General features: G+C 67.8%; 10 non-coding genes across 10 annotated transcripts; all 10 read right to left on the bottom strand.

Moving 5' to 3' along the window:
- Positions 1-99: 99 nt before the first annotated feature.
- LOC141411886 (5S ribosomal RNA) lies at positions 100-218 on the bottom strand. Its single transcript, XR_012436726.1, has one exon. It is a non-coding gene; the product is annotated as a 5S ribosomal RNA (ribosomal RNA).
- Positions 219-2,366: 2,148 nt separating this feature from the next.
- LOC141411885 (5S ribosomal RNA) lies at positions 2,367-2,485 on the bottom strand. Its single transcript, XR_012436725.1, has one exon. It is a non-coding gene; the product is annotated as a 5S ribosomal RNA (ribosomal RNA).
- Positions 2,486-4,633: 2,148 nt separating this feature from the next.
- Positions 4,634-4,752, bottom strand: LOC141413368 (5S ribosomal RNA). Its single transcript, XR_012438160.1, has one exon. It is a non-coding gene; the product is annotated as a 5S ribosomal RNA (ribosomal RNA).
- Positions 4,753-6,900: 2,148 nt separating this feature from the next.
- LOC141411883 (5S ribosomal RNA) lies at positions 6,901-7,019 on the bottom strand. The gene has a single exon (XR_012436723.1). It is a non-coding gene; the product is annotated as a 5S ribosomal RNA (ribosomal RNA).
- Positions 7,020-9,165: 2,146 nt separating this feature from the next.
- LOC141411882 (5S ribosomal RNA) lies at positions 9,166-9,284 on the bottom strand. The gene has a single exon (XR_012436722.1). It is a non-coding gene; the product is annotated as a 5S ribosomal RNA (ribosomal RNA).
- A 2,147-nt stretch (positions 9,285-11,431) lies between these two features.
- Positions 11,432-11,550, bottom strand: LOC141411881 (5S ribosomal RNA). The gene has a single exon (XR_012436721.1). It is a non-coding gene; the product is annotated as a 5S ribosomal RNA (ribosomal RNA).
- A 2,145-nt stretch (positions 11,551-13,695) lies between these two features.
- LOC141411880 (5S ribosomal RNA) lies at positions 13,696-13,814 on the bottom strand. Its single transcript, XR_012436720.1, has one exon. It is a non-coding gene; the product is annotated as a 5S ribosomal RNA (ribosomal RNA).
- A 2,145-nt stretch (positions 13,815-15,959) lies between these two features.
- On the bottom strand, positions 15,960-16,078 carry LOC141411879 (5S ribosomal RNA). Its single transcript, XR_012436719.1, has one exon. It is a non-coding gene; the product is annotated as a 5S ribosomal RNA (ribosomal RNA).
- Positions 16,079-18,223: 2,145 nt separating this feature from the next.
- Positions 18,224-18,342, bottom strand: LOC141411877 (5S ribosomal RNA). The gene has a single exon (XR_012436717.1). It is a non-coding gene; the product is annotated as a 5S ribosomal RNA (ribosomal RNA).
- A 2,147-nt stretch (positions 18,343-20,489) lies between these two features.
- Positions 20,490-20,608, bottom strand: LOC141412713 (5S ribosomal RNA). Its single transcript, XR_012437555.1, has one exon. It is a non-coding gene; the product is annotated as a 5S ribosomal RNA (ribosomal RNA).
- Positions 20,609-21,742: the final 1,134 nt, after the last annotated feature.

Here is a 21,742-nt window from a genome sequence, read left to right as displayed (position 1 = left end):
GGTGGTGGTGGTGGTGGTGCTGGGGGTGGTGGTGATGGTGGGGGGGGTGGTGGCGAAGTCCCCGAAGACAAAAGGAGCAGCGAGGGAGGGAGGAGCAAAAGCCTACAGCACCCGGTATTCCCAGGCGGTCTCCCATCCAAGTACTAACCAGGCCCGACCCTGCTTAGCTTCCGAGATCAGACGAGATCGGGCGCGTTCAGGGTGGTATGGCCGTAGACGCTAGCCGCCGCCTCCGGGAGCCCCAAGAGCCTGCCGAGGGCCCCGGCGTGCGTCTCCACGCTGCTCTCCTGGCACGGCTGGGAGTCCGGGTGGGGGCTGGCAGCCCGGGGCCAGCGGCCAGAGGCCCCGCGCGCCTGCTCGGGCAGCCGGTCTCGCCCAGGTGGCCGCTGGGTGGCTTTCTTCCCGAGGTGTCCTGCTGCCAGGACGAGGGTCAAGTTTTCTCGGGGGAAAATTTCTCAGTGCTCTCGGGCGCTTGTTCTTCTGGGAATGTCCACTGCTGTGGCCAAGGCGGGGGACGCACAGCTCGGGCCAGGGCAAGCAGCCGCCCTCCTCCGTCGCCTCCTGGAGCCGTATCCTTGGGTGGGTGCGTGGCTCCCAGCGGAGGTCTCGGGGACCCTTCCGGTCCTCTTCGTCCGGAAAGCGCCACTGCCCCTCCAGCCCATCAGGAAAACGGCAGCCGCGCCCTTCGCCGACCCGCTCCGCCCTCCTCCACACTCAGGGCCTGGGGCTGCGGGGCTGAATCGTGAGGCTTTCCAGCCCAGGACTTCACCTCTGGCCCCTTTCACACCCGGGATCTTGGGAAGAAGAAACAAAACCAAACACAGCCAAAGCCATCTCCTCCGACCCGGGGCCCCTCCACATCCCTTCCGATCCCGGGTTCCTGCCGGCCTCCCGGGGCGTTTCTCCCAGGCAGGCCTTCGCGGCCACTACACGGGGCTGAGCACTCGAGTCCTCGGGCGTCACGGGGCCCGCGGCCACGCCAAGCACGCACGACTCCCGGGTCTCGTCTGCTCCTGGGTGCCCTGGGCCTCTTCCCTGTGCCGCTGCTGGGTCTTGTGCCCCTGCTTGGCCTCCTTCAGACCCGGCCCCGTGCTACGCGGCCACGTGCTACAGGATCGTGCCAGCAGAACTGGCCCTGGCTGAGCCCCGTACCCACCCTCCTGCCATCCCTGGCCCTGCTAGCAAATGGCAGAGATCCTCTGGCCTCCGAGCCCAGACAAAAATCCTGATGCAGTTGGCCGAGGGGCCGCAAACCAAGGCTTCGCTTGTTCCCGCTCAGGCCCCAGCCATACCCTCTTGTCCTTCGGCTGCTCGTGTGTGGGGTGGGGGAGAGGAGGGTGCGTCCCCGTGCGTGCGTGCGTGGTCTGGGTGTCTCTGCGTGGTGTGTGTGTGTGTGTGTGTGTGTGTTAGATGCCGTGCCTGGTGTAGGTGGGGAAGAGCAAGCCCTCACGCACAGAGCCCCATCACACACTGGGGCCGGGCCGAGGGGGTCAATCTGCTCGGCCTGATTGCGTTGGGCATACATTGCAGAAGGTGGGTTTTCCAAGGCGGAGCAGAGGGTCCCGGCACCTGAGGTTGTCCACGGGGAGAATGTCTGTTCCACGGGGGCAAGCGGTCCCTTCCGTCGTGCCCAAGCCCATGTGACCCCGAAGGCCAGGTGGCCCCGGTCCTTGAGCTGACTGAGGAGTGCTTTGAGACCCGGAGGGTGGCACAGGCGACTGGGCGCCAGCGGCGGCCCTCCCTCCCTTTGAGCGGGACGGGGAGCTGCCGCTGGCATCCGGAGCTCTGGCGGCCTGCGCCCTCTGTCCCTGTGACCGCAGGCTCTGCCGTGGGAGGCGGGATCCCACGTAGAGGTCGCGCGCTGGCTGCCCTGTCTTGGGTTGAGCGACGGAGCGCGACGTGGAGCAGCACCCGACTGAGGCTCCCTGCTTCTCTGTCCCCTGGCGTCTTGCCCTGGACCCAGTGCACCACCTTGTGGCGAGCCCAGGTGTGGCGCGTCCCGCTGTGGGGCCCGCTGGGGTGCAGGACCCACTTTCTCATGGCTTCCGCACGTCCCTCCCCGCCCGCCTGGAGGGCAGTTGGGGAGCGGTCCCCAACGTGGCCTGGGACCAACCTCGCTGGTGACCCGTGTCGCGGGCGCGCGCCCCAGGAGAGTGTGGGGAGGGGAGAGGATTCGGGGACGTAGCTGTGAGGATTCGGTGTGCGTGGGTCTGGCGGGTGGCCCGGACGGGGTCGGGGTCGTGGTCACGGTGGGTCGTTGTGGTGGTGGTGGTGGTGGTGGTGCTGGGGGTGGTGGTGGTGGTGGTGGGGGGGGGGGTGGCGAAGTCCCCGAAGACAAAAGGAGCAGCGAGGGAGGGAGGAGCAAAAGCCTACAGCACCCGGTATTCCCAGGCGGTCTCCCATCCAAGTACTAACCAGGCCCGACCCTGCTTAGCTTCCGAGATCAGACGAGATCGGGCGCGTTCAGGGTGGTATGGCCGTAGACGCTAGCCGCCGCCTCCGGGAGCCCCAAGAGCCTGCCGAGGGCCCCGGCGTGCGTCTCCACGCTGCTCTCCTGGCACGGCTGGGAGTCCGGGTGGGGGCTGGCAGCCCGGGGCCAGCGGCCAGAGGCCCCGCGCGCCTGCTCGGGCAGCCGGTCTCGCCCAGGTGGCCGCTGGGTGGCTTTCTTCCCGAGGTGTCCTGCTGCCAGGACGAGGGTCAAGTTTTCTCGGGGGAAAATTTCTCAGTGCTCTCGGGCGCTTGTTCTTCTGGGAATGTCCACTGCTGTGGCCAAGGCGGGGGACGCACAGCTCGGGCCAGGGCAAGCAGCCGCCCTCCTCCGTCGCCTCCTGGAGCCGTATCCTTGGGTGGGTGCGTGGCTCCCAGCGGAGGTCTCGGGGACCCTTCCGGTCCTCTTCGTCCGGAAAGCGCCACTGCCCCTCCAGCCCATCAGGAAAACGGCAGCCGCGCCCTTCGCCGACCCGCTCCGCCCTCCTCCACACTCAGGGCCTGGGGCTGCGGGGCTGAATCGTGAGGCTTTCCAGCCCAGGACTTCACCTCTGGCCCCTTTCACACCCGGGATCTTGGGAAGAAGAAACAAAACCAAACACAGCCAAAGCCATCTCCTCCGACCCGGGGCCCCTCCACATCCCTTCCGATCCCGGGTTCCTGCCGGCCTCCCGGGGCGTTTCTCCCAGGCAGGCCTTCGCGGCCACTACACGGGGCTGAGCACTCGAGTCCTCGGGCGTCACGGGGCCCGCGGCCACGCCAAGCACGCACGACTCCCGGGTCTCGTCTGCTCCTGGGTGCCCTGGGCCTCTTCCCTGTGCCGCTGCTGGGTCTTGTGCCCCTGCTTGGCCTCCTTCAGACCCGGCCCCGTGCTACGCGGCCACGTGCTACAGGATCGTGCCAGCAGAACTGGCCCTGGCTGAGCCCCGTACCCACCCTCCTGCCATCCCTGGCCCTGCTAGCAAATGGCAGAGATCCTCTGGCCTCCGAGCCCAGACAAAAATCCTGATGCAGTTGGCCGAGGGGCCGCAAACCAAGGCTTCGCTTGTTCCCGCTCAGGCCCCAGCCATACCCTCTTGTCCTTCGGCTGCTCGTGTGTGGGGTGGGGGAGAGGAGGGTGCGTCCCCGTGCGTGCGTGCGTGGTCTGGGTGTCTCTGCGTGGTGTGTGTGTGTGTGTGTGTGTGTGTTAGATGCCGTGCCTGGTGTAGGTGGGGAAGAGCAAGCCCTCACGCACAGAGCCCCATCACACACTGGGGCCGGGCCGAGGGGGTCAATCTGCTCGGCCTGATTGCGTTGGGCATACATTGCAGAAGGTGGGTTTTCCAAGGCGGAGCAGAGGGTCCCGGCACCTGAGGTTGTCCACGGGGAGAATGTCTGTTCCACGGGGGCAAGCGGTCCCTTCCGTCGTGCCCAAGCCCATGTGACCCCGAAGGCCAGGTGGCCCCGGTCCTTGAGCTGACTGAGGAGTGCTTTGAGACCCGGAGGGTGGCACAGGCGACTGGGCGCCAGCGGCGGCCCTCCCTCCCTTTGAGCGGGACGGGGAGCTGCCGCTGGCATCCGGAGCTCTGGCGGCCTGCGCCCTCTGTCCCTGTGACCGCAGGCTCTGCCGTGGGAGGCGGGATCCCACGTAGAGGTCGCGCGCTGGCTGCCCTGTCTTGGGTTGAGCGACGGAGCGCGACGTGGAGCAGCACCCGACTGAGGCTCCCTGCTTCTCTGTCCCCTGGCGTCTTGCCCTGGACCCAGTGCACCACCTTGTGGCGAGCCCAGGTGTGGCGCGTCCCGCTGTGGGGCCCGCTGGGGTGCAGGACCCACTTTCTCATGGCTTCCGCACGTCCCTCCCCGCCCGCCTGGAGGGCAGTTGGGGAGCGGTCCCCAACGTGGCCTGGGACCAACCTCGCTGGTGACCCGTGTCGCGGGCGCGCGCCCCAGGAGAGTGTGGGGAGGGGAGAGGATTCGGGGACGTAGCTGTGAGGATTCGGTGTGCGTGGGTCTGGCGGGTGGCCCGGACGGGGTCGGGGTCGTGGTCACGGTGGGTCGTTGTGGTGGTGGTGGTGGTGGTGGTGCTGGGGGTGGTGGTGGTGGTGGTGGGGGGGGTGGTGGCGAAGTCCCCGAAGACAAAAGGAGCAGCGAGGGAGGGAGGAGCAAAAGCCTACAGCACCCGGTATTCCCAGGCGGTCTCCCATCCAAGTACTAACCAGGCCCAACCCTGCTTAGCTTCCGAGATCAGACGAGATCGGGCGCGTTCAGGGTGGTATGGCCGTAGACGCTAGCCGCCGCCTCCGGGAGCCCCAAGAGCCTGCCGAGGGCCCCGGCGTGCGTCTCCACGCTGCTCTCCTGGCACGGCTGGGAGTCCGGGTGGGGGCTGGCAGCCCGGGGCCAGCGGCCAGAGGCCCCGCGCGCCTGCTCGGGCAGCCGGTCTCGCCCAGGTGGCCGCTGGGTGGCTTTCTTCCCGAGGTGTCCTGCTGCCAGGACGAGGGTCAAGTTTTCTCGGGGGAAAATTTCTCAGTGCTCTCGGGCGCTTGTTCTTCTGGGAATGTCCACTGCTGTGGCCAAGGCGGGGGACGCACAGCTCGGGCCAGGGCAAGCAGCCGCCCTCCTCCGTCGCCTCCTGGAGCCGTATCCTTGGGTGGGTGCGTGGCTCCCAGCGGAGGTCTCGGGGACCCTTCCGGTCCTCTTCGTCCGGAAAGCGCCACTGCCCCTCCAGCCCATCAGGAAAACGGCAGCCGCGCCCTTCGCCGACCCGCTCCGCCCTCCTCCACACTCAGGGCCTGGGGCTGCGGGGCTGAATCGTGAGGCTTTCCAGCCCAGGACTTCACCTCTGGCCCCTTTCACACCCGGGATCTTGGGAAGAAGAAACAAAACCAAACACAGCCAAAGCCATCTCCTCCGACCCGGGGCCCCTCCACATCCCTTCCGATCCCGGGTTCCTGCCGGCCTCCCGGGGCGTTTCTCCCAGGCAGGCCTTCGCGGCCACTACACGGGGCTGAGCACTCGAGTCCTCGGGCGTCACGGGGCCCGCGGCCACGCCAAGCACGCACGACTCCCGGGTCTCGTCTGCTCCTGGGTGCCCTGGGCCTCTTCCCTGTGCCGCTGCTGGGTCTTGTGCCCCTGCTTGGCCTCCTTCAGACCCGGCCCCGTGCTACGCGGCCACGTGCTACAGGATCGTGCCAGCAGAACTGGCCCTGGCTGAGCCCCGTACCCACCCTCCTGCCATCCCTGGCCCTGCTAGCAAATGGCAGAGATCCTCTGGCCTCCGAGCCCAGACAAAAATCCTGATGCAGTTGGCCGAGGGGCCGCAAACCAAGGCTTCGCTTGTTCCCGCTCAGGCCCCAGCCATACCCTCTTGTCCTTCGGCTGCTCATGTGTGGGGTGGGGGAGAGGAGGGTGCGTCCCCGTGCGTGCGTGCGTGGTCTGGGTGTCTCTGCGTGGTGTGTGTGTGTGTGTGTGTGTGTGTGTTAGATGCCGTGCCTGGTGTAGGTGGGGAAGAGCAAGCCCTCACGCACAGAGCCCCATCACACACTGGGGCCGGGCCGAGGGGGTCAATCTGCTCGGCCTGATTGCGTTGGGCATACATTGCAGAAGGTGGGTTTTCCAAGGCGGAGCAGAGGGTCCCGGAACCTGAGGTTGTCCACGGGGAGAATGTCTGTTCCACGGGGGCAAGCGGTCCCTTCCGTCGTGCCCAAGCCCATGTGACCCCGAAGGCCAGGTGGCCCCGGTCCTTGAGCTGACTGAGGAGTGCTTTGAGACCCGGAGGGTGGCACAGGCGACTGGGCGCCAGCGGCGGCCCTCCCTCCCTTTGAGCGGGACGGGGAGCTGCCGCTGGCATCCGGAGCTCTGGCGGCCTGCGCCCTCTGTCCCTGTGACCGCAGGCTCTGCCGTGGGAGGCGGGATCCCACGTAGAGGTCGCGCGCTGGCTGCCCTGTCTTGGGTTGAGCGACGGAGCGCGACGTGGAGCAGCACCCGACTGAGGCTCCCTGCTTCTCTGTCCCCTGGCGTCTTGCCCTGGACCCAGTGCACCACCTTGTGGCGAGCCCAGGTGTGGCGCGTCCCGCTGTGGGGCCCGCTGGGGTGCAGGACCCACTTTCTCATGGCTTCCGCACGTCCCTCCCCGCCCACCTGGAGGGCAGTTGGGGAGCGGTCCCCAACGTGGCCTGGGACCAACCTCGCTGGTGACCCGTGTCGCGGGCGCGCGCCCCAGGAGAGTGTGGGGAGGGGAGAGGATTCGGGGACGTAGCTGTGAGGATTCGGTGTGCGTGGGTCTGGCGGGTGGCCCGGACGGGGTCGGGGTCGTGGTCACGGTGGGTCGTTGTGGTGGTGGTGGTGGTGGTGGTGCTGGGGGTGGTGGTGGTGGTGGTGGGGGGTGGTGGCGAAGTCCCCGAAGACAAAAGGAGCAGCGAGGGAGGGAGGAGCAAAAGCCTACAGCACCCGGTATTCCCAGGCGGTCTCCCATCCAAGTACTAACCAGGCCCGACCCTGCTTAGCTTCCGAGATCAGACGAGATCGGGCGCGTTCAGGGTGGTATGGCCGTAGACGCTAGCCGCCGCCTCCGGGAGCCCCAAGAGCCTGCCGAGGGCCCCGGCGTGCGTCTCCACGCTGCTCTCCTGGCACGGCTGGGAGTCCGGGTGGGGGCTGGCAGCCCGGGGCCAGCGGCCAGAGGCCCCGCGCGCCTGCTCGGGCAGCCGGTCTCGCCCAGGTGGCCGCTGGGTGGCTTTCTTCCCGAGGTGTCCTGCTGCCAGGACGAGGGTCAAGTTTTCTCGGGGGAAAATTTCTCAGTGCTCTCGGGCGCTTGTTCTTCTGGGAATGTCCACTGCTGTGGCCAAGGCGGGGGACGCACAGCTCGGGCCAGGGCAAGCAGCCGCCCTCCTCCGTCGCCTCCTGGAGCCGTATCCTTGGGTGGGTGCGTGGCTCCCAGCGGAGGTCTCGGGGACCCTTCCGGTCCTCTTCGTCCGGAAAGCGCCACTGCCCCTCCAGCCCATCAGGAAAACGGCAGCCGCGCCCTTCGCCGACCCGCTCCGCCCTCCTCCACACTCAGGGCCTGGGGCTGCGGGGCTGAATCGTGAGGCTTTCCAGCCCAGGACTTCACCTCTGGCCCCTTTCACACCCGGGATCTTGGGAAGAAGAAACAAAACCAAACACAGCCAAAGCCATCTCCTCCGACCCGGGGCCCCTCCACATCCCTTCCGATCCCGGGTTCCTGCCGGCCTCCCGGGGCGTTTCTCCCAGGCAGGCCTTCGCGGCCACTACACGGGGCTGAGCACTCGAGTCCTCGGGCGTCACGGGGCCCGCGGCCACGCCAAGCACGCACGACTCCCGGGTCTCGTCTGCTCCTGGGTGCCCTGGGCCTCTTCCCTGTGCCGCTGCTGGGTCTTGTGCCCCTGCTTGGCCTCCTTCAGACCCGGCCCCGTGCTACGCGGCCACGTGCTACAGGATCGTGCCAGCAGAACTGGCCCTGGCTGAGCCCCGTACCCACCCTCCTGCCATCCCTGGCCCTGCTAGCAAATGGCAGAGATCCTCTGGCCTCCGAGCCCAGACAAAAATCCTGATGCAGTTGGCCGAGGGGCCGCAAACCAAGGCTTCGCTTGTTCCCGCTCAGGCCCCAGCCATACCCTCTTGTCCTTCGGCTGCTCGTGTGTGGGGTGGGGGAGAGGAGGGTGCGTCCCCGTGCGTGCGTGCGTGGTCTGGGTGTCTCTGCGTGGTGTGTGTGTGTGTGTGTGTGTGTGTTAGATGCCGTGCCTGGTGTAGGTGGGGAAGAGCAAGCCCTCACGCACAGAGCCCCATCACACACTGGGGCCGGGCCGAGGGGGTCAATCTGCTCGGCCTGATTGCGTTGGGCATACATTGCAGAAGGTGGGTTTTCCAAGGCGGAGCAGAGGGTCCCGGCACCTGAGGTTGTCCACGGGGAGAATGTCTGTTCCACGGGGGCAAGCGGTCCCTTCCGTCGTGCCCAAGCCCATGTGACCCCGAAGGCCAGGTGGCCCCGGTCCTTGAGCTGACTGAGGAGTGCTTTGAGACCCGGAGGGTGGCACAGGCGACTGGGCGCCAGCGGCGGCCCTCCCTCCCTTTGAGCGGGACGGGGAGCTGCCGCTGGCATCCGGAGCTCTGGCGGCCTGCGCCCTCTGTCCCTGTGACCGCAGGCTCTGCCGTGGGAGGCGGGATCCCACGTAGAGGTCGCGCGCTGGCTGCCCTGTCTTGGGTTGAGCGACGGAGCGCGACGTGGAGCAGCACCCGACTGAGGCTCCCTGCTTCTCTGTCCCCTGGCGTCTTGCCCTGGACCCAGTGCACCACCTTGTGGCGAGCCCAGGTGTGGCGCGTCCCGCTGTGGGGCCCGCTGGGGTGCAGGACCCACTTTCTCATGGCTTCCGCACGTCCCTCCCCGCCCGCCTGGAGGGCAGTTGGGGAGCGGTCCCCAACGTGGCCTGGGACCAACCTCGCTGGTGACCCGTGTCGCGGGCGCGCGCCCCAGGAGAGTGTGGGGAGGGGAGAGGATTCGGGGACGTAGCTGTGAGGATTCGGTGTGCGTGGGTCTGGCGGGTGGCCCGGACGGGGTCGGGGTCGTGGTCACGGTGGGTCGTTGTGGTGGTGGTGGTGGTGGTGGTGCTGGGGGTGGTGGTGGTGGTGGTGGGGGGTGGTGGCGAAGTCCCCGAAGACAAAAGGAGCAGCGAGGGAGGGAGGAGCAAAAGCCTACAGCACCCGGTATTCCCAGGCGGTCTCCCATCCAAGTACTAACCAGGCCCGACCCTGCTTAGCTTCCGAGATCAGACGAGATCGGGCGCGTTCAGGGTGGTATGGCCGTAGACGCTAGCCGCCGCCTCCGGGAGCCCCAAGAGCCTGCCGAGGGCCCCGGCGTGCGTCTCCACGCTGCTCTCCTGGCACGGCTGGGAGTCCGGGTGGGGGCTGGCAGCCCGGGGCCAGCGGCCAGAGGCCCCGCGCGCCTGCTCGGGCAGCCGGTCTCGCCCAGGTGGCCGCTGGGTGGCTTTCTTCCCGAGGTGTCCTGCTGCCAGGACGAGGGTCAAGTTTTCTCGGGGGAAAATTTCTCAGTGCTCTCGGGCGCTTGTTCTTCTGGGAATGTCCACTGCTGTGGCCAAGGCGGGGGACGCACAGCTCGGGCCAGGGCAAGCAGCCGCCCTCCTCCGTCGCCTCCTGGAGCCGTATCCTTGGGTGGGTGCGTGGCTCCCAGCGGAGGTCTCGGGGACCCTTCCGGTCCTCTTCGTCCGGAAAGCGCCACTGCCCCTCCAGCCCATCAGGAAAACGGCAGCCGCGCCCTTCGCCGACCCGCTCCGCCCTCCTCCACACTCAGGGCCTGGGGCTGCGGGGCTGAATCGTGAGGCTTTCCAGCCCAGGACTTCACCTCTGGCCCCTTTCACACCCGGGATCTTGGGAAGAAGAAACAAAACCAAACACAGCCAAAGCCATCTCCTCCGACCCGGGGCCCCTCCACATCCCTTCCGATCCCGGGTTCCTGCCGGCCTCCCGGGGCGTTTCTCCCAGGCAGGCCTTCGCGGCCACTACACGGGGCTGAGCACTCGAGTCCTCGGGCGTCACGGGGCCCGCGGCCACGCCAAGCACGCACGACTCCCGGGTCTCGTCTGCTCCTGGGTGCCCTGGGCCTCTTCCCTGTGCCGCTGCTGGGTCTTGTGCCCCTGCTTGGCCTCCTTCAGACCCGGCCCCGTGCTACGCGGCCACGTGCTACAGGATCGTGCCAGCAGAACTGGCCCTGGCTGAGCCCCGTACCCACCCTCCTGCCATCCCTGGCCCTGCTAGCAAATGGCAGAGATCCTCTGGCCTCCGAGCCCAGACAAAAATCCTGATGCAGTTGGCCGAGGGGCCGCAAACCAAGGCTTCGCTTGTTCCCGCTCAGGCCCCAGCCATACCCTCTTGTCCTTCGGCTGCTCGTGTGTGGGGTGGGGGAGAGGAGGGTGCGTCCCCGTGCGTGCGTGCGTGGTCTGGGTGTCTCTGCGTGGTGTGTGTGTGTGTGTGTGTGTGTGTGTTAGTGCCGTGCCTGGTGTAGGTGGGGAAGAGCAAGCCCTCACGCACAGAGCCCCATCACACACTGGGGCCGGGCCGAGGGGGTCAATCTGCTCGGCCTGATTGCGTTGGGCATACATTGCAGAAGGTGGGTTTTCCAAGGCGGAGCAGAGGGTCCCGGCACCTGAGGTTGTCCACGGGGAGAATGTCTGTTCCACGGGGGCAAGCGGTCCCTTCCGTCGTGCCCAAGCCCATGTGACCCCGAAGGCCAGGTGGCCCCGGTCCTTGAGCTGACTGAGGAGTGCTTTGAGACCCGGAGGGTGGCACAGGCGACTGGGCGCCAGCGGCGGCCCTCCCTCCCTTTGAGCGGGACGGGGAGCTGCCGCTGGCATCCGGAGCTCTGGCGGCCTGCGCCCTCTGTCCCTGTGACCGCAGGCTCTGCCGTGGGAGGCGGGATCCCACGTAGAGGTCGCGCGCTGGCTGCCCTGTCTTGGGTTGAGCGACGGAGCGCGACGTGGAGCAGCACCCGACTGAGGCTCCCTGCTTCTCTGTCCCCTGGCGTCTTGCCCTGGACCCAGTGCACCACCTTGTGGCGAGCCCAGGTGTGGCGCGTCCCGCTGTGGGGCCCGCTGGGGTGCAGGACCCACTTTCTCATGGCTTCCGCACGTCCCTCCCCGCCCGCCTGGAGGGCAGTTGGGGAGCGGTCCCCAACGTGGCCTGGGACCAACCTCGCTGGTGACCCGTGTCGCGGGCGCGCGCCCCAGGAGAGTGTGGGGAGGGGAGAGGATTCGGGGACGTAGCTGTGAGGATTCGGTGTGCGTGGGTCTGGCGGGTGGCCCGGACGGGGTCGGGGTCGTGGTCACGGTGGGTCGTTGTGGTGGTGGTGGTGGTGGTGGTGCTGGGGGTGGTGGTGGTGGTGGTGGGGGGTGGTGGCGAAGTCCCCGAAGACAAAAGGAGCAGCGAGGGAGGGAGGAGCAAAAGCCTACAGCACCCGGTATTCCCAGGCGGTCTCCCATCCAAGTACTAACCAGGCCCGACCCTGCTTAGCTTCCGAGATCAGACGAGATCGGGCGCGTTCAGGGTGGTATGGCCGTAGACGCTAGCCGCCGCCTCCGGGAGCCCCAAGAGCCTGCCGAGGGCCCCGGCGTGCGTCTCCACGCTGCTCTCCTGGCACGGCTGGGAGTCCGGGTGGGGGCTGGCAGCCCGGGGCCAGCGGCCAGAGGCCCCGCGCGCCTGCTCGGGCAGCCGGTCTCGCCCAGGTGGCCGCTGGGTGGCTTTCTTCCCGAGGTGTCCTGCTGCCAGGACGAGGGTCAAGTTTTCTCGGGGGAAAATTTCTCAGTGCTCTCGGGCGCTTGTTCTTCTGGGAATGTCCACTGCTGTGGCCAAGGCGGGGGACGCACAGCTCGGGCCAGGGCAAGCAGCCGCCCTCCTCCGTCGCCTCCTGGAGCCGTATCCTTGGGTGGGTGCGTGGCTCCCAGCGGAGGTCTCGGGGACCCTTCCGGTCCTCTTCGTCCGGAAAGCGCCACTGCCCCTCCAGCCCATCAGGAAAACGGCAGCCGCGCCCTTCGCCGACCCGCTCCGCCCTCCTCCACACTCAGGGCCTGGGGCTGCGGGGCTGAATCGTGAGGCTTTCCAGCCCAGGACTTCACCTCTGGCCCCTTTCACACCCGGGATCTTGGGAAGAAGAAACAAAACCAAACACAGCCAAAGCCATCTCCTCCGACCCGGGGCCCCTCCACATCCCTTCCGATCCCGGGTTCCTGCCGGCCTCCCGGGGCGTTTCTCCCAGGCAGGCCTTCGCGGCCACTACACGGGGCTGAGCACTCGAGTCCTCGGGCGTCACGGGGCCCGCGGCCACGCCAAGCACGCACGACTCCCGGGTCTCGTCTGCTCCTGGGTGCCCTGGGCCTCTTCCCTGTGCCGCTGCTGGGTCTTGTGCCCCTGCTTGGCCTCCTTCAGACCCGGCCCCGTGCTACGCGGCCACGTGCTACAGGATCGTGCCAGCAGAACTGGCCCTGGCTGAGCCCCGTACCCACCCTCCTGCCATCCCTGGCCCTGCTAGCAAATGGCAGAGATCCTCTGGCCTCCGAGCCCAGACAAAAATCCTGATGCAGTTGGCCGAGGGGCCGCAAACCAAGGCTTCGCTTGTTCCCGCTCAGGCCCCAGCCATACCCTCTTGTCCTTCGGCTGCTCGTGTGTGGGGTGGGGGAGAGGAGGGTGCGTCCCCGTGCGTGCGTGCGTGGTCTGGGTGTCTCTGCGTGGTGTGTGTGTGTGTGTGTGTGTGTGTTAGATGCCGTGCCTGGTGTAGGTGGGGAAGAGCAAGCCCTCACGCACAGAGCCCCATCACACACTGGGGCCGGGCCGAGGGGGTCAATCTGCTCGGCCTGATTGCGTTGGGCATACATTGCAGAAGGTGGGTTTTCCAAGGCGGAGCAGAGGGTCCCGGCACCTGAGGTTGTCCACGGGGAGAATGTCTGTTCCACGGGGGCAAGCGGTCCCTTCCGTCGTGCCCAAGCCCATGTGACCCCGAAGGCCAGGTGGCCCCGGTCCTTGAGCTGACTGAGGAGTGCTTTGAGACCCGGAGGGTGGCACAGGCGACTGGGCGCCAGCGGCGGCCCTCCCTCCCTTTGAGCGGGACGGGGAGCTGCCGCTGGCATCCGGAGCTCTGGCGGCCTGCGCCCTCTGTCCCTGTGACCGCAGGCTCTGCCGTGGGAGGCGGGATCCCACGTAGAGGTCGCGCGCTGGCTGCCCTGTCTTGGGTTGAGCGACGGAGCGCGACGTGGAGCAGCACCCGACTGAGGCTCCCTGCTTCTCTGTCCCCTGGCGTCTTGCCCTGGACCCAGTGCACCACCTTGTGGCGAGCCCAGGTGTGGCGCGTCCCGCTGTGGGGCCCGCTGGGGTGCAGGACCCACTTTCTCATGGCTTCCGCACGTCCCTCCCCGCCCGCCTGGAGGGCAGTTGGGGAGCGGTCCCCAACGTGGCCTGGGACCAACCTCGCTGGTGACCCGTGTCGCGGGCGCGCGCCCCAGGAGAGTGTGGGGAGGGGAGAGGATTCGGGGACGTAGCTGTGAGGATTCGGTGTGCGTGGGTCTGGCGGGTGGCCCGGACGGGGTCGGGGTCGTGGTCACGGTGGGTCGTTGTGGTGGTGGTGGTGGTGGTGGTGCTGGGGGTGGTGGTGGTGGTGGGGGGGGTGGTGGCGAAGTCCCCGAAGACAAAAGGAGCAGCGAGGGAGGGAGGAGCAAAAGCCTACAGCACCCGGTATTCCCAGGCGGTCTCCCATCCAAGTACTAACCAGGCCCGACCCTGCTTAGCTTCCGAGATCAGACGAGATCGGGCGCGTTCAGGGTGGTATGGCCGTAGACGCTAGCCGCCGCCTCCGGGAGCCCCAAGAGCCTGCCGAGGGCCCCGGCGTGCGTCTCCACGCTGCTCTCCTGGCACGGCTGGGAGTCCGGGTGGGGGCTGGCAGCCCGGGGCCAGCGGCCAGAGGCCCCGCGCGCCTGCTCGGGCAGCCGGTCTCGCCCAGGTGGCCGCTGGGTGGCTTTCTTCCCGAGGTGTCCTGCTGCCAGGACGAGGGTCAAGTTTTCTCGGGGGAAAATTTCTCAGTGCTCTCGGGCGCTTGTTCTTCTGGGAATGTCCACTGCTGTGGCCAAGGCGGGGGACGCACAGCTCGGGCCAGGGCAAGCAGCCGCCCTCCTCCGTCGCCTCCTGGAGCCGTATCCTTGGGTGGGTGCGTGGCTCCCAGCGGAGGTCTCGGGGACCCTTCCGGTCCTCTTCGTCCGGAAAGCGCCACTGCCCCTCCAGCCCATCAGGAAAACGGCAGCCGCGCCCTTCGCCGACCCGCTCCGCCCTCCTCCACACTCAGGGCCTGGGGCTGCGGGGCTGAATCGTGAGGCTTTCCAGCCCAGGACTTCACCTCTGGCCCCTTTCACACCCGGGATCTTGGGAAGAAGAAACAAAACCAAACACAGCCAAAGCCATCTCCTCCGACCCGGGGCCCCTCCACATCCCTTCCGATCCCGGGTTCCTGCCGGCCTCCCGGGGCGTTTCTCCCAGGCAGGCCTTCGCGGCCACTACACGGGGCTGAGCACTCGAGTCCTCGGGCGTCACGGGGCCCGCGGCCACGCCAAGCACGCACGACTCCCGGGTCTCGTCTGCTCCTGGGTGCCCTGGGCCTCTTCCCTGTGCCGCTGCTGGGTCTTGTGCCCCTGCTTGGCCTCCTTCAGACCCGGCCCCGTGCTACGCGGCCACGTGCTACAGGATCGTGCCAGCAGAACTGGCCCTGGCTGAGCCCCGTACCCACCCTCCTGCCATCCCTGGCCCTGCTAGCAAATGGCAGAGATCCTCTGGCCTCCGAGCCCAGACAAAAATCCTGATGCAGTTGGCCGAGGGGCCGCAAACCAAGGCTTCGCTTGTTCCCGCTCAGGCCCCAGCCATACCCTCTTGTCCTTCGGCTGCTCGTGTGTGGGGTGGGGGAGAGGAGGGTGCGTCCCCGTGCGTGCGTGCGTGGTCTGGGTGTCTCTGCGTGGTGTGTGTGTGTGTGTGTGTGTGTGTTAGATGCCGTGCCTGGTGTAGGTGGGGAAGAGCAAGCCCTCACGCACAGAGCCCCATCACACACTGGGGCCGGGCCGAGGGGGTCAATCTGCTCGGCCTGATTGCGTTGGGCATACATTGCAGAAGGTGGGTTTTCCAAGGCGGAGCAGAGGGTCCCGGCACCTGAGGTTGTCCACGGGGAGAATGTCTGTTCCACGGGGGCAAGCGGTCCCTTCCGTCGTGCCCAAGCCCATGTGACCCCGAAGGCCAGGTGGCCCCGGTCCTTGAGCTGACTGAGGAGTGCTTTGAGACCCGGAGGGTGGCACAGGCGACTGGGCGCCAGCGGCGGCCCTCCCTCCCTTTGAGCGGGACGGGGAGCTGCCGCTGGCATCCGGAGCTCTGGCGGCCTGCGCCCTCTGTCCCTGTGACCGCAGGCTCTGCCGTGGGAGGCGGGATCCCACGTAGAGGTCGCGCGCTGGCTGCCCTGTCTTGGGTTGAGCGACGGAGCGCGACGTGGAGCAGCACCCGACTGAGGCTCCCTGCTTCTCTGTCCCCTGGCGTCTTGCCCTGGACCCAGTGCACCACCTTGTGGCGAGCCCAGGTGTGGCGCGTCCCGCTGTGGGGCCCGCTGGGGTGCAGGACCCACTTTCTCATGGCTTCCGCACGTCCCTCCCCGCCCGCCTGGAGGGCAGTTGGGGAGCGGTCCCCAACGTGGCCTGGGACCAACCTCGCTGGTGACCCGTGTCGCGGGCGCGCGCCCCAGGAGAGTGTGGGGAGGGGAGAGGATTCGGGGACGTAGCTGTGAGGATTCGGTGTGCGTGGGTCTGGCGGGTGGCCCGGACGGGGTCGGGGTCGTGGTCACGGTGGGTCGTTGTGGTGGTGGTGGTGGTGGTGGTGCTGGGGGTGGTGGTGGTGGTGGGGGGGGTGGTGGCGAAGTCCCCGAAGACAAAAGGAGCAGCGAGGGAGGGAGGAGCAAAAGCCTACAGCACCCGGTATTCCCAGGCGGTCTCCCATCCAAGTACTAACCAGGCCCGACCCTGCTTAGCTTCCGAGATCAGACGAGATCGGGCGCGTTCAGGGTGGTATGGCCGTAGACGCTAGCCGCCGCCTCCGGGAGCCCCAAGAGCCTGCCGAGGGCCCCGGCGTGCGTCTCCACGCTGCTCTCCTGGCACGGCTGGGAGTCCGGGTGGGGGCTGGCAGCCCGGGGCCAGCGGCCAGAGGCCCCGCGCGCCTGCTCGGGCAGCCGGTCTCGCCCAGGTGGCCGCTGGGTGGCTTTCTTCCCGAGGTGTCCTGCTGCCAGGACGAGGGTCAAGTTTTCTCGGGGGAAAATTTCTCAGTGCTCTCGGGCGCTTGTTCTTCTGGGAATGTCCACTGCTGTGGCCAAGGCGGGGGACGCACAGCTCGGGCCAGGGCAAGCAGCCGCCCTCCTCCGTCGCCTCCTGGAGCCGTATCCTTGGGTGGGTGCGTGGCTCCCAGCGGAGGTCTCGGGGACCCTTCCGGTCCTCTTCGTCCGGAAAGCGCCACTGCCCCTCCAGCCCATCAGGAAAACGGCAGCCGCGCCCTTCGCCGACCCGCTCCGCCCTCCTCCACACTCAGGGCCTGGGGCTGCGGGGCTGAATCGTGAGGCTTTCCAGCCCAGGACTTCACCTCTGGCCCCTTTCACACCCGGGATCTTGGGAAGAAGAAACAAAACCAAACACAGCCAAAGCCATCTCCTCCGACCCGGGGCCCCTCCACATCCCTTCCGATCCCGGGTTCCTGCTGGCCTCCCGGGGCGTTTCTCCCAGGCAGGCCTTCGCGGCCACTACACGGGGCTGAGCACTCGAGTCCTCGGGCGTCACGGGGCCCGCGGCCACGCCAAGCACGCACGACTCCCGGGTCTCGTCTGCTCCTGGGTGCCCTGGGCCTCTTCCCTGTGCCGCTGCTGGGTCTTGTGCCCCTGCTTGGCCTCCTTCAGACCCGGCCCCGTGCTACGCGGCCACGTGCTACAGGATCGTGCCAGCAGAACTGGCCCTGGCTGAGCCCCGTACCCACCCTCCTGCCATCACTGGCCCTGCTAGCAAATGGCAGAGATCCTCTGGCCTCCGAGCCCAGACAAAAATCCTGATGCAGTTGGCCGAGGGGCCGCAAACCAAGGCTTCGCTTGTTCCCGCTCAGGCCCCAGCCATACCCTCTTGTCCTTCGGCTGCTCGTGTGTGGGGTGGGGGAGAGGAGGGTGCGTCCCCGTGCGTGCGTGCGTGGTCTGGGTGTCTCTGCGTGGTGTGTGTGTGTGTGTGTGTGTGTGTTAGATGCCGTGCCTGGTGTAGGTGGGGAAGAGCAAGCCCTCACGCACAGAGCCCCATCACACACTGGGGCCGGGCCGAGGGGGTCAATCTGCTCGGCCTGATTGCGTTGGGCATACATTGCAGAAGGTGGGTTTTCCAAGGCGGAGCAGAGGGTCCCGGCACCTGAGGTTGTCCACGGGGAGAATGTCTGTTCCACGGGGGCAAGCGGTCCCTTCCGTCGTGCCCAAGCCCATGTGACCCCGAAGGCCAGGTGGCCCCGGTCCTTGAGCTGACTGAGGAGTGCTTTGAGACCCGGAGGGTGGCACAGGCGACTGGGCGCCAGCGGCGGCCCTCCCTCCCTTTGAGCGGGACGGGGAGCTGCCGCTGGCATCCGGAGCTCTGGCGGCCTGCGCCCTCTGTCCCTGTGACCGCAGGCTCTGCCGTGGGAGGCGGGATCCCACGTAGAGGTCGCGCGCTGGCTGCCCTGTCTTGGGTTGAGCGACGGAGCGCGACGTGGAGCAGCACCCGACTGAGGCTCCCTGCTTCTCTGTCCCCTGGCGTCTTGCCCTGGACCCAGTGCACCACCTTGTGGCGAGCCCAGGTGTGGCGCGTCCCGCTGTGGGGCCCGCTGGGGTGCAGGACCCACTTTCTCATGGCTTCCGCACGTCCCTCCCCGCCCGCCTGGAGGGCAGTTGGGGAGCGGTCCCCAACGTGGCCTGGGACCAACCTCGCTGGTGACCCGTGTCGCGGGCGCGCGCCCCAGGAGAGTGTGGGGAGGGGAGAGGATTCGGGGACGTAGCTGTGAGGATTCGGTGTGCGTGGGTCTGGCGGGTGGCCCGGACGGGGTCGGGGTCGTGGTCACGGTGGGTCGTTGTGGTGGTGGTGGTGGTGGTGGTGCTGGGGGTGGTGGTGGTGGGGGGGGGGGTGGTGGCGAAGTCCCCGAAGACAAAAGGAGCAGCGAGGGAGGGAGGAGCAAAAGCCTACAGCACCCGGTATTCCCAGGCGGTCTCCCATCCAAGTACTAACCAGGCCCGACCCTGCTTAGCTTCCGAGATCAGACGAGATCGGGCGCGTTCAGGGTGGTATGGCCGTAGACGCTAGCCGCCACCTCCGGGAGCCCCAAGAGCCTGCCGAGGTCCCCGGCGTGCGTCTCCACGCTGCTCTCCTGGCACGGCTGGGAGTCCGGGTGGGGGCTGGCAGCCCGGTGCCAGCGGCCAGAGGCCCCGCGCGCCTGCTCGGGCAGCCGGTCTCGCCCAGGTGGCCGCTGGGTGGCTTTCTTCCCGAGGTGTCCTGCTGCCAGGACGAGGGTCAAGTTTTCTCGGGGGAAAATTTCTCAGTGCTCTCGGGCGCTTGTTCTTCTGGGAATGTCCACTGCTGTGGCCAAGGCGGGGGACGCACAGCTCGGGCCAGGGCAAGCAGCCGCCCTCCTCCGTCGCCTCCTGGAGCCGTATCCTTGGGTGGGTGCGTGGCTCCCAGCGGAGGTCTCGGGGACCCTTCCGGTCCTCTTCGTCCGGAAAGCGCCACTGCCCCTCCAGCCCATCAGGAAAACGGCAGCCGCGCCCTTCGCCGACCCGCTCCGCCCTCCTCCACACTCAGGGCCTGGGGCTGCGGGGCTGAATCGTGAGGCTTTCCAGCCCAGGACTTCACCTCTGGCCCCTTTCACACCCGGGATCTTGGGAAGAAGAAACAAAACCAAACACAGCCAAAGCCATCTCCTCCGACCCGGGGCCCCTCCACATCCCTTCCGATCCCGGGTTCCTGCCGGCCTCCCGGGGCGTTTCTCCCAGGCAGGCCTTCGCGGCCACTACACGGGGCTGAGCACTCGAGTCCTCGGGCGTCACGGGGCCCGCGGCCACGCCAAGCACGCACGACTCCCGGGTCTCGTCTGCTCCTGGGTGCCCTGGGCCTCTTCCCTGTGCCGCTGCTGGGTCTTGTGCCCCTGCTTGGCCTCCTTCAGACCCGGCCCCGTGCTACGCGGCCACGTGCTACAGGATCGTGCCAGCAGAACTGGCCCTGGCTGAGCCCCGTACCCACCCTCCTGCCATCCCTGGCCCTGCTAGCAAATGGCAGAGATCCTCTGGCCTCCGAGCCCAGACAAAAATCCTGATGCAGTTGGCCGAGGGGCCGCAAACCAAGGCTTCGCTTGTTCCCGCTCAGGCCCCAGCCATACCCTCTTGTCCTTCGGCTGCTCGTGTGTGGGGTGGGGGAGAGGAGGGTGCGTCCCCGTGCGTGCGTGCGTGGTCTGGGTGTCTCTGCGTGGTGTGTGTGTGTGTGTGTGTGTGTGTGTTAGATGCCGTGCCTGGTGTAGGTGGGGAAGAGCAAGCCCTCACGCACAGAGCCCCATCACACACTGGGGCCGGGCCGAGGGGGTCAATCTGCTCGGCCTGATTGCGTTGGGCATACATTGCAGAAGGTGGGTTTTCCAAGGCGGAGCAGAGGGTCCCGGCACCTGAGGTTGTCCACGGGGAGAATGTCTGTTCCACGGGGGCAAGCGGTCCCTTCCGTCGTGCCCAAGCCCATGTGACCCCGAAGGCCAGGTGGCCCCGGTCCTTGAGCTGACTGAGGAGTGCTTTGAGACCCGGAGGGTGGCACAGGCGACTGGGCGCCAGCGGCGGCCCTCCCTCCCTTTGAGCGGGACGGGGAGCTGCCGCTGGCATCCGGAGCTCTGGCGGCCTGCGCCCTCTGTCCCTGTGACCGCAGGCTCTGCCGTGGGAGGCGGGATCCCACGTAGAGGTCGCGCGCTGGCTGCCCTGTCTTGGGTTGAGCGACAGAGCGCGACGTGGAGCAGCACCCGACTGAGGCTCCCTGCTTCTCTGTCCCCTGGCGTCTTGCCCTGGACCCAGTGCACCACCTTGTGGCGAGCCCAGGTGTGGCGCGTCCCGCTGTGGGGCCCGCTGGGGTGCAGGACCCACTTTCTCATGGCTTCCGCACGTCCCTCCCCGCCCGCCTGGAGGGCAGTTGGGGAGCGGTCCCCAACGTGGCCTGGGACCAAACTCGCTGGTGACCCGTGTCGCGGGCGCGCGCCCCAGGAGAGTGTGGGGAGGGGAGAGGATTCGGGGACGTAGCTGTGAGGATTCGGTGTGCGTGGGTCTGGCGGGTGGCCCGGACGGGGTCGGGGTCGTGGTCACGGTGGGTCGTTGTGGTGGTGGTGGTGGTGGTGGTGCTGGGGGTGGTGGTGGTGGTGGGGGGGGTGGTGGCGAAGTCCCCGAAGACAAAAGGAGCAGCGAGGGAGGGAGGAGCAAAAGCCTACAGCACCTGGTATTCCCAGGCGGTCTCCCATCCAAGTACTAACCAGGCCCGACCCTGCTTAGCTTCCGAGATCAGACGAGATTGGGCGCGTTCAGGGTGGTATGGCCGTAGACGCTAGCCGCTGCCTCCGGGAGCCCCAAGAGCCTGCCGAGGGCCCCGGCGTGCGTCTCCACGCTGCTCTCCTGGCACGGCTGGGAGTCCGGGTGGGGGCTGGCAGCCCGGGACCAGCGGCCAGAGGCCCCGCGCGCCTGCTCGGGCAGCCGGTCTCGCCCAGGTGGCCGCTGGGTGGCTTTCTTCCCGAGGTGTCCTGCTGCCAGGACGAGGGTCAAGTTTTCTCGGGGGAAAATTTCTCAGTGCTCTCGGGCGCTTGTTCTTCTGGGAATGTCCACTGCTGTGGCCAAGGCGGGGGACGCACAGCTCGGGCCAGGGCAAGCAGCCACCCTCCTCCGTCGCCTCCTGGAGCCGTATCCTTGGGTGGGTGCGTGGCTCCCAGCGGAGGTCTCGGGGACCCTTCCGGTCCTCTTCGTCCGGAAAGCGCCACTGCCCCTCCAGCCCATCAGGAAAACGGCAGCCGCGCCCTTCGCCGACCCGCTCCGCCCTCCTCCACACTCAGGGCCTGGGGCTGCGGGGCTGAATCGTGAGGCTTTCCAGCCCAGGACTTCACCTCTGGCCCCTTTCACACCCGGGATCTTGGGAAGAAGAAACAAAACCAAACACAGCCAAAGCCATCTCCTCCGACCCGGGGCCCCTCCACATCCCTTCCGATCCCGGGTTCCTGCCGGCCTCCCGGGGCGTTTCTCCCAGGCAGGCCTTCGCGGCCACTACACGGGGCTGAGCACTCGAGTCCTCGGGCGTCACGGGGCCCGCGGCCACGCCAAGCACGCACGACTCCCGGGTCTCGTCTGCTCCTGGGTGCCCTGGGCCTCTTCCCTGTGCCGCTGCTGGGTCTTGTGCCCCTGCTTGGCCTCCTTCAGACCCGGCCCCGTGCTACGCGGCCACGTGCTACAGGATCGTGCCAGCAGAACTGGCCCTGGCTGAGCCCCGTACCCACCCTCCTGCCATCCCTGGCCCTGCTAGCAAATGGCAGAGATCCTCTGGCCTCCGAGCCCAGACAAAAATCCTGATGCAGTTGGCCGAGGGGCCGCAAACCAAGGCTTCGCTTGTTCCCGCTCAGGCCCCAGCCATACCCTCTTGTCCTTCGGCTGCTCGTGTGTGGGGTGGGGGAGAGGAGGGTGCGTCCCCGTGCG

The sequence above is a fragment of the Castor canadensis genome, chromosome 10 (genome assembly GCF_047511655.1).
Source record: "Castor canadensis chromosome 10, mCasCan1.hap1v2, whole genome shotgun sequence".
Classification (NCBI taxonomy): domain Eukaryota; kingdom Metazoa; phylum Chordata; class Mammalia; order Rodentia; family Castoridae; genus Castor; species Castor canadensis.
This window is presented reverse-complemented; position numbering and strand designations above follow the sequence as displayed.